The sequence below is a fragment of the Schistocerca americana genome, chromosome X, assembly GCF_021461395.2.
Source record: "Schistocerca americana isolate TAMUIC-IGC-003095 chromosome X, iqSchAmer2.1, whole genome shotgun sequence".
Lineage (NCBI taxonomy): Eukaryota > Metazoa > Arthropoda > Insecta > Orthoptera > Acrididae > Schistocerca > Schistocerca americana.
The window spans coordinates 837,263,118-837,279,830 of NC_060130.1; positions in this window are offsets into that span (position 1 = coordinate 837,263,118).

Below are 16,713 nucleotides of genomic sequence, written 5' to 3' on the forward strand. Positions count from 1 at the left end.
TGTTTTCCTGAATGTAAAATTGCATCTCATCATGGATCACAAGCTGTTAGTTTCGCTTTTAACCCTTCAGTGTCATTGCCAGACAAATCAGTGTATCGCCTTTAATGTTTGGATAGCGTTCCTCTCTTGGTACGACTAAGTGATGCATGCCCCATGGCTAAACATGTGAATGCTGATGTGCTCTCTCACCTTCTGGCTGGTCCAGAGCCAGTTCTTGATTGGCAGGAGTTACTCTGTTTCCACATTGATGAATGTGCTCAACAAACTGTAGATGGATTTCCAATCAATAATGCTTGGGTCATGCATGGTAGTGCTACCAATTTGATTTTATGGAAAGTGATACATTGCATACAACATGGTTGGCCCATCACAGGAATCCAACCCCCTCCACAACTAGTATGTGTTTCAGCATTGTTTCTCTGTCGTTGATGGTGTTCTACTCCCTGATACGGACTTTTCAGATCCTTGCATAGTGTTTCCCTCAGCTCACCATTTGGAGATCCTGCAAATGTTGCACGCTGATCACTGGTGGCTGTCATGCACCAAGGCATTAGCCTGCTGTTTTTGGCCTGGTATGGATGGTGACATCACTTATTGGGTTACGGTGTGTTCTCAATGCACATCACAGCAAACTGCCCCACAGGCAACGTAGTCTCCATGGCCACAACCTTTGCAGGCTTGGGAGTGTCTCCACACTGATTTCGCCAGCCCTTTTTCTAATGCCTACTGGCTAATAGTAATTGATGCATTCTCTCAGTTCCCATATGTTGTTCATTGCCTGCCAGTTTTGGCCTCTGCCACTGTGGTAGCCCTGTCAAAATTTTTTACCATTGAAGGACTTCTGGCAATGTTGGTCTCCAATAACAGCTCTCAGTTTGTGTCGCAGTAGTTTCCCTCCTTCTGCAATGCCCATGGAAATTGCCACATTTTCGCCCTTCCCTTCCACCTGTAGTCCAATGGTGAGGCCAAGAGGCTAGTTAGCACATTCAAAATGCAAATGAAAAGGTATGTGTCTTGGCCCCCTGCTGATGTTGCCTTGGATCAGTTTCTGTGTTTCTATCAGTTCACACCATTCAGTAACAACAGCCCTACTGAACTGCTCCATGGGTGTCTACCCCTGATGCTCCTGCATCTCCTGCAACCTGGCCAGGTACACCAACCTGTGCAGCCATTTTCCTATTTCTGGCCCTTGGTTGCTGTCTGGGCATGTGGGTCTGGTGGTCCCCCAAAATGGATTTCCGTCATCATCTCCTAATGCTGCAGCCACCATTTTCTGCAATGTACATAGGGAGGAGGGCCTCTGTGCACATCATTATGATGGTTGTGCCTGTGCATGGATAATGGAATAACCTTGGCCAGGACACTGATTTTGCCACACCAGTCTGCATTGCTCAACAGATCATCTGATGCTGCTGGGTCCCTGCCATGACATACAAGTGGTCCCCCATCACCGGTGAATGAACATGGTGCAGCTTCTCCAATACTGCTAACACTACCAATGCAGCCACTGACCACACTGAAGTCGTGTCCTCCAAGTCAGCTGCCAACTGCAGGGGCTCCATCAATTAAAGGTCTTGGACCTGAAGTGGTCATGGAGCATGCACCAGCGTCACCCATCCTACTGCATGGGTTGACACAAGAAGGCAGATAGTGATGCTGCCTGTGCCCCGAGTACTTCCGAAAATATGCCCCAGTATCAGCACGTCATCTCAGCCAGAGACTCATGGAGGAAGACACCATGGATGACTTGCAGATCCAAGCTATTTCCCAAGGGAAGATGAATGAAGTAATGCACACACACTTGAAAGACATGTGTATCAGGAGTGTGTTGTCATCCGTGAGAGTGCACCACGGACTTCCGATAGAACTCGCCATGGGCAAGAGCCTATTTAAGCTATGCTCATGGTCAGTTATCATGTTATTACTGATTGCATACATTTGCCTTATCTTACTGTGTTCAGTGTATGTTATGGTGATTGGCATACATGCCACAGTCTAATAAAGTTGTACTAGCACTCTTGTTTGTGTTGTGTGTCCAAGTTACAACACAATGGAACTTGCTTTTGCAAAAGTACTTCTTTTCATATTGAGATAATCAATGGCACTGTATGGGTTTCACAGTTCTTTACTTTCACTGAACACAACCTCCTCATAATACACAGTCATATGGCCAGTACACTATTGTTAAACTTTCGATAAGTCTCATTAATAGGTTGCAAGCGAACATCAATGTACTGCTTCAATAGTTTACTGTTGAACATCTACGAGCAGTAAAAACCTAACTACACAGTTCTTGCCACATAATATGGTATGTATTGAACAGACACTGTCATTGTCTTACCACATGGCCTATTACACTTACTTCACAGTTAAGTGGATGCATTGCTGTCGATCTAACCAATTCGGGTTCCTCGTCTGAACCTCAGCTGTGGACTGTCTGTCTTGGGACCAAAAATTAGGCCCTTATATATCATCACAATAATAGGCACTGAAACTACACATTGTTTGATGTTTAATTTACAGAAATTACAATTAAAACTTACCTCTTTCAGTTAACTGAATACATCAAAAACTTCCTTCATTTTAACAGTTTCTTCTACAACAAGAGTTAAGCCAAATTATTTGTTTAAATCATGAAATTAACAGATATAGTTATGCAAACAATAATTTTGACAAAACTGGTAATTACTTTGGAATTAATGAAGACCTAACTTTGCTAACATGGATTAGGGAAGGACAGGGAAGGAAGTCGGCCATGCCCTTTCAGAGGAACCATCCCGGCATTTGTCTAGAGCGATTCAGGGAAATCAGGAGGGCCGGACGCGGGATTGAACCGTCGTCCTCCCGAATGCGAGTCCAGTGTGCTAGCCACTGCGCCACCTCGCTCGGTTTTTCAAATAAGGTCAAATAGATATTGTAAGATTACTAGTATTTCTTTTTCCAAATGTTTATAATTAGTATAGAATTTATATTTGTTTATAAGTCAACAATAGAATTTAAGTTACAAAACAATTACTGATTTCACCCTATGATGAAAGATATTAAATAGGAATAGTAAAAATAAATCAGGAAATTAATTACATACATAAAACTAAGCACAAAATTAAATCTGGTGTTATATTCTTAAAAATTGAGGGCCAACCTTTCTCTTTTATGAAAACGCAGGTTATACTCACATATGTTAATGGTAATTAGTCAGACATGAAAAAATGAATTTTAAGGAGGCAGATGGCAAAACAAGAGTCAGGATGACTGGTTGGACCATGCCTGTTGATGTGTCACAGAGCACCAGTATCATCACTCTGGGAAGATGGCACATTTCAAGTGCGAGTGGCCTTGATCAGTCGGTGCATAGCTGTTGAACTGATAACAAATGTCAGGTCTTTGAGGTCGATAGGGGTGGCAATGATATTGACCTGTGAGAGGTAGTCCATGACCATGTTCTCAGCCCCATGGATGTATCACGCGTCTGTGGAATACAGGCAGATGAGGTTGAGTTGGCGAAATCTGCAGGAGGAAGATCCTAAGATGGGTAGCTAATGGCTTTGGCAAGAGGTTTATGGTACATGTATATAGTGAAGGGACACCCTTCAATATCATTACAGAAGTGTTTGATAACCTCAAAAGTTGCTAGAAGTTCTTTATCAAACACCAACAAACTGAACTAAGACGTTGTCAGTTTTATCGAGAAGAAGCAGAATGGTTCCGTAGTGTCATCCATGTGCTGTTGTAGCACAGTGCTGATGGCCATGTTGCTGGCATCTTCTGTGAGGGACACAGGTGCTTCCGCAATGGGGTGGGCAAGGATAACAGCCCTGGAAAGGGTGGTCTTCAGATTGTTGCATGGCAGACATTGGTGATAAAAGCTGATCACTCCTAGAAAGTGTCTTAATTCAGAATAATCTTCCAGGAGAGGCAGGCTGTGAATGAGGTCGTCATGGTTGAATGTGGGCCGCACACCATCAGATAAAATTGTATGACCCAGAAAAGTGATAGTGGTGCTATTAAGCTGGGGCTTTTCATGATTCATCTCAAAGCTGTCCAGTTCCAAGGCCACATGAACTTATTCAAGGTGCTGCTGATGCTCACTGACAGGTGATGAGAACACGAGAATATCATTGAAGTATGTACAGGCAAAGGGAAAGTTAAATAACACTGAGTCAATAAAACATTGCCATGTTTGGGTGACGTTTTTAAGGCAGTAAGACATGAACTGTTACTCATAGAGCCCAAATGGTATAGTGATAACATTCTTAGATATGTTGGGTGGGTGCATGGGAATTTGGTGGTAAGCCTGAGGCATAGCGCCATATACTGATCCTGCCTTGGAAGCAGTTAAGTGGGAGATGTGTCTCAGAGCTAGATAGTGACAGATGGTGATGCAAGACTGGATGCACACGTAGTTCATTTATCAGCAAGGACAGTACTGGATAAGGGACTGTGATTTAGTTTCGATTGTGCCTACTAGAGTGCACTAAAGTAATAGAATGTTTTTCATAAACTGTTCTACTATTTTCATAAAGTGTAATTATGTCTTTTTGTGTATGTAAAATGTTATAAATGTGTTTTAGTAGTATGAATGATGCGTGAGTGTGGTTTAAGGTTAATATGAAGATAATTGTTTAATGAGTTATGTAGTGGGATTTAGTGTGGGAACACTTTGAAGAAGTATGGATGTGGACAAAGGGGATTTTTGTAGAATGGATTTGTAAAGTAAGTTTACGGTAAAGGGAAAGTTAATTCAGGTATAAATAACAATAGTAAATAACTTTATGCATAAAAAAACTTCAGCATATTAGATAATTACATCAGCAAAAAGTGCAGTCGTTAGGTTTACTATTTTGCGATTGGTTATTGATGAAAAGCATGGACTGACACGGGAGAATGTTGTTTTGCTATTGGCTGTTGAGTAAACTGACCAATGGTAAAGCAATATTCTTCATGTGCCTTTCTCTGCTGGTAGAGAAGACTTAGAGTATTCTAGAGAGGAGTTGGAGCCTTGCCATGAAACAGTTTGGATGTGTGTAGTAGTAGTTCCGATGGAAATGATAAGTTGCTGCATCTAGCAGTGTTTCATACATCAAAAGTGTTGTAAAGTGACAGCATAATTATTCTGATCAGTGTGTAGAAATTTCGGAATTTTTAAGTGAATTTTGTGACAAGAAAAGACATAAATTCTGCTTGGCGTATTGAGCAGGTCGGTGGCTAAAAACTGCGACTGCATTAGGTACCAACAGACTTAATATTTGGCGAGCATTCTCAATAAAAAACAATCCATATTTTTGTAGCTATTACATTTTTGGGAAATGCAACACCATAAACTTGCTAACATGAGGGGAAGGGATTGTGAGTGACTGCGTTAAGACTAGCATGGGCTTGGTAGTGATACTTGTTCACCTAAGTTTCAGAATATATTAATTGAGGACAAAATTTCCAGCCTTTCATTTTGTGTGAAAACTTTCTCCGAAAACATAGATTAGTGACTTTAATTGAAGCCTGGTTCACGTAGAAGTACAGCAGGTTTCGCTCAGCTTCCCTACTGATGATCTGCTGAGACAATGTTCACAGGTAGGTACAGGTTCGCCGTAAAGGGACGGGAGGAACCACGCCGCTGCAACCCTTATGGCAGTCGAGCACTGTAAACACTTGGTCACCATGCAGCAACTGTGTAAAGTCCTAGATGTGGGGAGTAGGATAGTTATCGATGATCATGTGAGAATTTAAGGTTCTGCAAACACCTCACATATGGAACATACCATCTTTCTTTAACTCAAGGTGTATTGGTGATGACCAGTTGTAGCCTGAGGGCTATTGGATATGCACATCAAGTGAGTCTTTCACAATGTCTTTAACACAGTGTAGCTTGAATGCATTAAGGTGCTGACCTTATGTTGAACTGGAGCTCCCTGTGTGATATTTATTTTATGACAAGTGCCGCTGGTGATGGTATATAAGCAGCAGGTGAGGCAGGAAAGGGGTCAGTTGGCATGAGCTGTGGGTTGCTGGTAGGTGAACGTTGTTGGGAAGTGGATTGTTGGTGCACTGGAGGCAGGTTGGATCTGCTGGTGGTGCAAGTCAAGTTCCAGCTGACATCAGGAAATCCCAGGAGAGGTGCACCGCAATGGCAGCAGTGAGTCTGATGGCACGCTAGCAGCAATCACGAAGTTGCAATCACTATGCATGTCACATGGAAGTGGGTGCAGTTGGTGAGCCTCGTATAGTGGCGTCTGTGTTGGTTGGTTGGTTGTTTTGGGGGAAGAGACCAAACTGCGAGGTCATCGGTCTCATCGGATTAGGGAAGGACGGGGAAGGAAGTCGGCCGTGCCCTTTCAAAGGAACCATCCCGGCATTTGCCTGGAGCGATTTAGGGAAACCACGGAAAACCTAAACCAGGATGGCCGGACGCGGGATTGAACCGTCGTCCTCCCGAATGCGAGTCCAGTGTGCTAACCACTGCGCCACAGTGGCGTCTGTGTAGTTGCTGTGGATGGATGGAGTATCATGTCAGTCCAGGTCACAACCATTGGGTCGAGATCACGAACAGAAGCCTGGGCATCAGAAGAGAGATGACAGAAGTCCGCCAGTGACAGTTCGTGGGTCGATGCCATGATGCAAGAGAGCAGCTCTGAAATTTGTGCATGGGGGGCTGCTGCCTGAAAGTGCTCGTGCAAGAGTTTGGGATCAGTGCCCTCTATGATACCCCTTCCCTCAAGTAGCCCCTGCCATGCCCGACCAGGCCAGTCCAAGGTGGTCACTATATGAGAGGTGAATGATGTGCGTTCCGTGAAGATTGCCAGTTGCAGAGCCAAAGGAACAGGCATCAGGGTTGGCATGTGGCTGTTGTCACAGGAGGTCAAAGCACCTGAAACGTGGCAGAGTGCAGTGGCTTAAAGGTCAGGTGAGAGGTCATAGTGGCAGGGAAAGTCCAACCCTATGATATGTTCATTGAATTCTGCCATGTAAATGTCCATGCAAAAAGTTTATTGTGAGAAAGACAGAGTGATAACCTGATGGAGCCATGAACAGCGATATGTGACCTGTTTGCAGTAGAGAGAGGTAACAAAGCTGGAGAGGGATCAATAGGCATCTCAATGGCAGGGATGATGGGACAGTGGTGTCCGTGTAGTTGCTGTGGATGGAGGGAGCATCATGTTAGCCCAGGTCACAACCCTTGGGTCGAGATCATGCACAGAAGCCTCCTGTCCATGAGGAAGCAGAGGTTGGACATGATGTCATGCCTGTAGCGTGTGCCTTATATCAGGTTGTTGACACTGGCAGTAAAGGCTGGAGGCCACCAAGTGGCAGTGTCATAGCTATGGTGGACTGGCCTGGTCAGGCATGGCAGGGGCTACTTGAGGGAAGGGGCAGCATAGAGGGCACTGCCCCCACCACTGTGGTTGGCGTTGATGCTTGAGACATGCGCTGGCAGTGGTAAATAATAGTAAATGCTTGATTAGTGAAATGGAGATGTGAGTTCAGAGGTGCCATGACATGTGAAAGCAGTTGCAGCTGTACCTTGTAAGGAAGTTTGACAAGCCAAAGGGTCCAGAGAGTGATGTCAGGTGTAACTTCAACATCGATTTGGGAGCGAAGGTGCCGCCAGAGGTGGGGTGGCATGTGCTTGCCTAATAGTTCGTTATGAATAATGTGGTGTATGGCCTCCACGTGAGTACAGGCGAGGTGCTCAATGAGGCAATTTTTATCCAATTTACATTTTCAGTCCATAGGCTGCAAAAGCAGTAGATCACTGATGAGATCAATGAGGTTGAGCATGTTATAATCTGAGATGTCACGGAAATCGAGGAAATTGTCCATTATGGAAACCACATTTTAGGATTGTCTTTTAACAGTACTGGCAGCTTGGGAAATCACAAAGGGGTAGTATTACGAGTGGGTGAGGAAGCAGCTGACAGGCGCTGACACATGAGAGCTGTACTGGCCTGTGGTGTGAACTCATGGTTGAGTAGTGCAAGGGTCATTTCCAGGCCAGTGGCTAAAGCAGTGGATGCCTGGCCCAGCTTGTAATCGGATGCATGTTGAAGTCTGCTAATGTCTGGAATGGGTGCTGCCGAAGCAGGTGCACTGGTGACGGGGTATTAGAGGGTGGTGCAGCTGGAGCAGGCATGGGCAGAGCAAGGGTGGCATGTTCCATAACGACAAGTCCAGGCATGTGGGCAGCAGCAGTGAGCTGAGCAGGTGCAGACAAGGCAGTGGTGTCGTAATCAGAGCCAGCAGATGCAAACGGTGCAGGTGTGAACAAGGAAGGGACACCTTGGCCCACAGCAGCAGGAGTGGGTGCGAGTGGGGATGTTACACTACAATACGATAGCTGCAGGCAGCCAGCGCGAGACATCTATCAGCAAAAAGGTGATGCTAAGCAGTAGTATTAATATAAAATAACGTCAAGAGAGGGCAGCAGGGAATGGAGCCAGCCAGCCAGAGGCATCTAGCACCTTAAAAGAGAAACTGTACTGCTAGCCTTACCCGGGGCCAGTACTACCCCTTTGAAAATGTAATTAGTGTGTAACGAATATAGATAATAAAAAAATGAGTACAAATAATAATTAAGCTGTACTGATGGAAGAAGAATAGGTAAAAGTAAATAGACTATAAGTAAATGAACCAGTAATAACAAGGGGAGTTTCCCCCTATCCCCTTTTTGTTAATTATTATAAAAGAGAGCACTGAAAAAACATCGTGTGGAGGGGAGCAGTGGCATATACATGTTAAAAGGGTTGCAGAACCAAGAGAAGTATATTTCACTGAAAAGGGTATGATTATGCAATACAGCAATGACGATGGCAACCAGGTATACACATGGCTTTGGACTCCGCTGTGGGATATACAGAGGCAACGGTAAAGAAGAAAGTTGTTAAGTGCTCTGTGTTGGGCCAAGCTCATGAATATAAGACACTCCCAGCACCGTGAGCGATTGTAAGTGAGAAACCGTGCCATAGAACAAAGACCAAAAACAAAGAAAGTATTTGTTTTTCCAGAGTAAAACAAGTATATGTATATATATCTATTGTGCTACAAGTGAAAGAGTATTAAATCAGTGTTTACCCCAAATAGTGGTCCCAGTGAATGTTATTTGAGAGTTAACCTGAGTCCTTCACCACCTGGTACATGGCTTGGGTACAAGTCATGGGGTACACAAGAGGTCAACAGGAGCACTGGCAGTCACACTGAGGTAGAGAATTTCGCTAGTGATAGTTACTCAGAATTGACAACTGTGCATGTCAACAAGTGGAGGGATCAGAAGACACTACAAGGGACTGTTCTTGTAAGTTCTGGATGCTATGCTATGGGTGAAAATGAGTGAGCAGAGTAACTGCGTGAAAGTTTCAAGTGATCCAAATTGAAGTATTGCCACGATTAAATCCAGAAGGATCACCACATCTTAGTAACCTTATCAGTAGTTATTGTAAAGATTTTAGTAGATGTAATATTCTACTAATAATCCTTGTATTGTGTAGGGGAAAGGCATGTGACGGAATAGAAAAAGCGAGGGTTGTTACTGAAGGATAAGTGTGTCTGCATAAGGGAAGATTAAATAAAATAGAATACCTCACAGGGAATCAACAAAGAGTTACTGTGTGAAGTGTTGCTGATTATTCCCCATTATAAAATTCTTGTATAATATAAACAGAGCGTGAGGATTGTCAACTACAGGCGCCACGAAGTGGGTCGTGGAGGGCAATCTATCACACAGGTGCACAGTCCCGCCAAATGAAGTCTGATGGAAGAATCCTGGGGAGGGCATGACCGCCACAGGGTGGGTGTGAAGGATGCTGTGGCACAGTAGGTCTGCGTGTTTAAAGTGGGTACAAGCAGAGTATGGGTACTGTAGGTTAGTGTGACAGGATCCGGCACAGAATGCACAAGAGTTAAGGCATCTGGCATGGCATAAGTGACCAGCATTGCTGACAATCCACATGGTGGAAAGCAAGATGCATGGATGTGCAAGTGTCTGATGCAGTAGAGTTGCAGCAGATGCTGCTAAAATGGGCAGAAGAGCCAATGTGGAAGAGGTGAAATGCAATGGCTGGTGAGCATGCAGGCAGAGGCAATTGCTGAGTAAGCATGCGAAAATGAAATCGTGTGACCAGAGTGTGTCATAGCAGGGGTGGGTGTCATTGATGTGAATTGTGAGAACACTGCAGAATGAGGAGTCAAGTGGAATGAGGTAGCATGTGGCAGACTCACCGAATGGGCTGTGTAGCTCCAACCTTTTCTGTGTGCCAGCGATGTGCTGTGGAATGGCATGACAACGTCCTTTACAAGAATGAGGTCATTGAGCAGGCTGCTTGGCACAGTGTGATTGGCATGCAGGGCAGCAGGCGAGGTCAGTCATAATGTGCCTAGTGAGGCTGGCTTGGTGGCATTGGAAACCCGTGAAACAAAGTAATGCAGTTCTGCCTTGGCTGCGGCAGGGAGGGGAGGGGGGGAGGGAGGTAGGTACGATAGCAGATTTACAGTCAAACTTCAATGTAGGTATGGAGAAGTCTGAATGCGAAGGAATAATATTGTCCGTGTTGATGGAGAACAATGGGAACTGAAGTATATGAAACAAAGGCGATAAACACTCACAGTCTTACCAAAGGTTGTCAGGGCCACCACCGTGGTTATTAATGCAGTTAAGGTAACGTATGTCACTAATAACACTTGTTTTGATGGAAATACATTTATTAAACACCTAATAACTAGACACAATACAGCGGAAAACATGAGTGTTACAGCACGTGAGGAAGCTGGTTCGGGCTCCCCAAACAAAGTCATTCACAGGTAAAACACACTTTCCACTTATTGACAGTTGCCCCAATGAGATGGGTCTAACATTTTGGTGGTATCTGAATTTCAGTTAACAACTTTGTGGTAACATAGACTTGACATAGGAAAAGTTACCAAAGTAATTCTTCCAGAATGACATTTTAACTCTGCAGCGGAGTGTGCACTGATATGAAACTTCCTGGCAGATTAAAACTGTGTGCCCGACCAAGACTCAAACTCGGGACCTTTGCCTTTCACGGGCAAGTGCTCTGCTGAGTTCGAGTCTCGGTCGGGCACACAGTTTTAATCTGCTAGGAAGTTTCAAAGTAATTCTTGTTAAGTACCAAATATAATGTGACAGATGACTATGAAATGTTAATACCTCATGAAAATCTTTAAAACTATCTGACTTTTTAAGTGAATAGCTGCACATAGTTAACAAAGTGGGACATTATTTTGTGTTAAACAAAATGGGAATCATTGATGTGAAAAGTAGGAATAATTTTGAATTTTTTGAAAAGTGTTACTTTATGTACAGTATTTTATCTTATGTATACAGGGGAATCAAACAAAACCTCATGATTATTCAGGTATTTTTGCAACAAACTGATAATATTAATTGTTTTTGATGATTCACTGGGGTCACAACTTAAGCAATAGAATAAATATCATTATTTATCGATAGCTTTTGTTACATTATCATTACAAATGACCCATCATACTCTAAGACTTCCCGAACACTTAACTTGTATTAAATTTTTTTAGACAACTAATTTTCATGTGCTATACCTAAAGTCACACAATCTTGTACAAATGATGTGTCCAATATTGTGTGAGGTGAATATTATAATAAATCTAGTCCTATCGAAACTTTTGCTCAATGAATAACCTATATGAAATCACTTGAATTCTGGTAAGATGTGAATTAGTTTTCATATGTAAAATATATATTTTATACCTGTGGATGTTCATAGAGTTTTCTAATTTTTGAGTGCAATTTTTCCATAATATAATTTTTAATGTATATTCACCTGAATCTTACACTATGAAAATTAGCTGACAAATAATTCATGTAAAATTGTCTAACAACAAATCTACATAAATTTTACTACTTTTTCCATTAAATTTTCAATACAGATGAATCCTATGTTTATATTTATATTTATTTCACTGTCAATATGTAATCAATATTTCAATGTAACAGGACGTTTCCAACTTCTATATATGCAAATTTTGTAATGTTTATCAGATATTAGTACCAAAAATCTTTATATAAATGCATATCTTCAGGTGTCATAATGTAAGACAGAAACAACAGCACAGTCGCAATGAACGAAAGTTTAATCTTCTTTCAAATACAAGTGAAGAACAGTTGAAGACATTAACACAAACATAGAAAAAATCCAGGTACTGATACAAACAGTTGCTTACAATAAGTAAGGAAATAATATCAGAGTGAACACCTGCTGTACAGTGCTCATAAAGAAGAGAACTCCAGTAGATGGCACAGCAGATGCCATGCTGTATGCACAATTCATGTGGCCAGACACAGGTGGCATCAGGTGGTTTGTTCATGCAGATGCCATTGGTGGAATATTTGAAGTGCAGTGCATATGTGGCCTGGTGCTGTGGTGCATATCAAAGTATTACAAATGTGGTTATAGTGCCCCTCCCCGTTTGGGGAAAGGGCACTCTGTTGATGAAGGCATTGTGGTGACTGTTAATTCACAGTGGAAGGAGATTCTGGGCAGGTACTGGTGAGTTGTGGCTGAATTGGTGTGGCCCTGGACACATGCAAGAGCCACTCCCCACAGAGTACCATAAGAGAGGACAAATGACAAGGGCGCTGGTTGCATCTCAATGTCTGGTTCCTTGATGTGGTGTAACTCTACTAACAGAGAAGGTGCCGGCTGTTCAGTTGGGAGTGCCAGGGATGCCACTATGTAAGGAACCAAAGAAGCTGGCCCAGCTACTGGCAGAACTGCTGGTAGCAGCAAAGCATCACAGGAAGGCCCAGCAAAAAGTGTGGGGGGCCTGGATCCCAGAGGAGTTTTTGGAGACAGTGATATCCACAAGAAAGGCCAGTCCACCCCCACAACAGGGCACCCTGTGAGGCTGGGATAGGCACTGAAGAAGGAGGTGGAGGAGGCAACGGAGGATTCGTGGCTCTCACAGTTGGTCAAGGTGTGTGATGAAGCAAGCTGGGATAATTTTAAATCCCCTCTTCTTTTGCCATCTGCCGCCTTAAATTTGTTTTGTTACCTTTAACTATTTACCATTAGCATATGTGAATATAATTTGCATTTTCATAAAAGAGAAAAGTTGGCCCTCAGTTTTAATTGATATAAAAACAGTTTTAATTTTGTACTTAGTTTTATGTGTGTAATTGATTTTCTAATTTATTTTGACTATTCCTAGTTAGTATCTATCATTATAGGGAGAAATCAAGTGATTTTTTCGTAACTTAAATTCTATTGTTGACATATAAACAAATATAAATTCCTGTAATAATTGTAAACATTTGGAAGACAAAATGTTAGTAATCTTAAAGTATTTATTTGGCTCTATTCGAAAACATGTTAGCAAAACCAGCCCTGAATTAATTCCAAAGTAATTGCCAGTTTCGTCAAACGTATTGTTTGCATAATGATATTTGTTAATTTCATGATTTAAACAAATAATTTGACCTAAGTCTAAGACAAAGATGCAATTTTTTGATGTATTCAGTTAATTTAACTTTGAACAATGTGTAGTTTCAGCACCTATTATTGTGATGATATATAAGGGCCCAGTGTTTGGTCACGAGACAGTTAGTCCACGGCCGAGTTTCAGACGAGGAACCTGCGTTGGTTAGAACAACAACAATGCTTAAACTTAACTGTGGAATAAGTGTTAAACAATTAGGCCATGTGTAAAGCAATGGCAGTGTCTGTTGCATACATACCTGACCATTCTGAAGTTTTGATTTTTACTTGTGGCATTTTGAAAATATGTGTCAAATGTTACAAGAAAAGATGAACAAAACAATTAATGAGTTAAGTAAACTATTATCTCCATGCAAAGTCATTAAAAATCCTGAACCTTGAACTGGATATTATACAACACCTTTCTGATGCTGGACACTGAGGCCTCATCAGAGTTTTGTGACCTTTCGTATATATTTGTTTGATGCACTATCTCTTGAACTGACAAATAAATTTCTGCACAACGATGATTGTTTTCAAGAAATGTACAAAGTGCTCCATTCTGCTCTAGTCTGGTGCAGCAACAGTAGTCTGACATTTCAAATAAAAGACAGTCTCTGTTGCAACTTTTATTGATTAATAACACATTTTGTGCTTTGAGCACGTCATATTAACTACAAAACATGATAAAGGAATGAACATGTGAACAATTTGATTTGCAAAGTTATCTAAACCATTAAGTGGCAGACTAAGCTAATAGTGTGACAATGCTAACATGCCTTAAAACAGCAGCTGAAGCCACTTTAGTCAGAATGAGAAGCCGTGGTGGCAATCATCTTAGTCAATATTAAAATCAACGAAAAAAATGGTTGAAGCAGAATCACAGTCATGAAACTGAAGATAAAATCTCTGAGAAAAAGGAAAAAAAGAAAATGCAGCAATGACTATCAACAAAACACATGAAAAGCTGTTTGTTCAGTAAAAGGAAAGCAAATCAACTCACTAAGCATCAGCCACAAACAGTGTAGATATGTCAGCATTCACAGGCATGTATCTCACTAATAAATAAATACTGCTGCCAATGATATGTATGGTGAGGCATGTATAACAGTACAGCCTCCCCCAAGAATCATATGAAATGTCTTATACCATCCCTTTTTTATTTGCTAAAACACTTGATATTCATGGTGAAAGGATATAGAATGTTATGGAAGGACATATTTTATCACGATTGTCAGGGGATTGTTGTCATTAACAAAATTATGTATAGGTGCTGAATTAGATGTTTAATCAGTAAATTGAAGTGTTAAATATCTGGCGTCAAATATTAAGAGGCTGTGGAAATGTTGGCATAAGTATTTGGTGCCTCTAATTGCCTTAACTGCAGATGATTGGTGGGTTCACACAGAGAACATCATTATCTTCAGAAACGGCTTAAAAGCTATTACAAAGTGATGTATTTTCATTTGTTATCTATTTTTATGTCCTCCTCTGTAAATAATATCCTTTGTTATTACATTTATAATTAACTCTCCAATTGTTTATGCCAGGAAAATTTCCAATTTTCAGAATTTAAGGCCTTATTGGTAATTTTTATGGATAAAGCATGAGATCTGTACTGTCATTGAATGTTAGTAGCCAAATTCAATTAATTATGTAAATAAAATAATACAATAGACATTATTGTAATTAAAGTTCAGATTGATTTTTTATATTTAAGACTACAGATAATACTAAAGCATTTATGTAATACGATACTGTATTTTATACCTTATTTGGTTTTAACATCAGTTTCTTTACATTTTGTACATTTTAATTGTCACATCAAAATTGTACAAAATGAATAATGGGTTATTTGAAATTTATTGTTAAAATTCTATATAAAGTGATGCAGTGAGGCTGCAGGTTAGTTGTTGAGTTGTTGTTTTGTCTGTCAGTCAAAGAGATCTGTGAAGTATGTCAGTCAGTGTTTTGTTAACATGACAAGTATGCAGTTCAGTTGTCAATAGATTTTGTGAAGTTGGAAACTGTTATATTCTTTTATCAAATGAACTTCAGGTAATAGAAAGTTAAGTTAAATGTAACAATCCAAGAGAAACGTTCTACATGGAAGATGCAGAGTCAACTGAAGTAAAAGTGGATGTTGATGGGAAGGACCAAGTGGCAGAAGTAATAGTGAGGGTAAGATGAATTACATGACTTTTATAAGGTGACATAACTGAAATTATAAAATACACAACATGAAGTGATATAAAGTCGAAAAGTTAAGTAGTGAGCCTATAAAAACAGTTTCAATAACATAAGCAAAAACTAGAATTAACATAAATTATAAATGTGAGTGACAGTGAGAGCGTTATAAGATAAGATGTAAATAACAATAAATGTCAATTAAAATGATCATTAGAAAAATAACAATTCAATGTGCAAATCTTCAAATAAATGAATAAAAAGAATCACAGAAAATAAAGGAGGCAAGAATTATGAAACAAGGATGGACGGGGAGAAATAGGGGGGGAAGAGAAGGGGTGAAGTCAGTGACAGAAGGTAACAGAGGGTGGGAAGAAGGCAGGGCAAGAAGGGGGTGTGAGTATGACACAGGTGGGGGGGGGGGGGGGCTGAACTGGAACAGGGAAACAATAGGAAACTACTTAGATTTTTTTTCCTTCCCTATTCTCGTTTCATAATTTTCACTTCCTTTATCTTCTCTGTTCCTTTTACACTCCTGGAAATGGAAAAAAGAACACATTGACACCGGTGTGTCAGACCCACCATACTTGCTCTGGACACTGCGAGAGGGCTGTACAAGCAATGATCACACGCACGGCACAGCGGACACACCAGGAACCGCGGTGTTGGCCATCGAATGGCGCTAGCTGCGCAGCATTTGTGCACCGCCGCCGTCAGTGTCAGCCAGTTTGCCGTGGCATACGGAGCTCCATCGCAGTCTTTAACACTGGTAGCATGCCGCGACAGCGTGGACGTGAACCGTATGTGCAGTTGACGGACTTTGAGCGAGGGCGTATAGTGGGCATGCGGGAGGCCGGGTGGACGTACCGCCGAATTGCTCAACACGTGGGGCGTGAGGCCTCCACAGTACATCGATGTTGTCGCCAGTGGTCGGCGGAAGGTGCACGTGCCCGTCGACCTGGGACCGGACCGCAGCGACGCACGGATGCATGCCAAGACCGTAGGATCCTACGCAGTGCCGTAGGGGACCGCACCGCCACTTCCCAGCAAATTAGGGACACTGTTGCTCCTG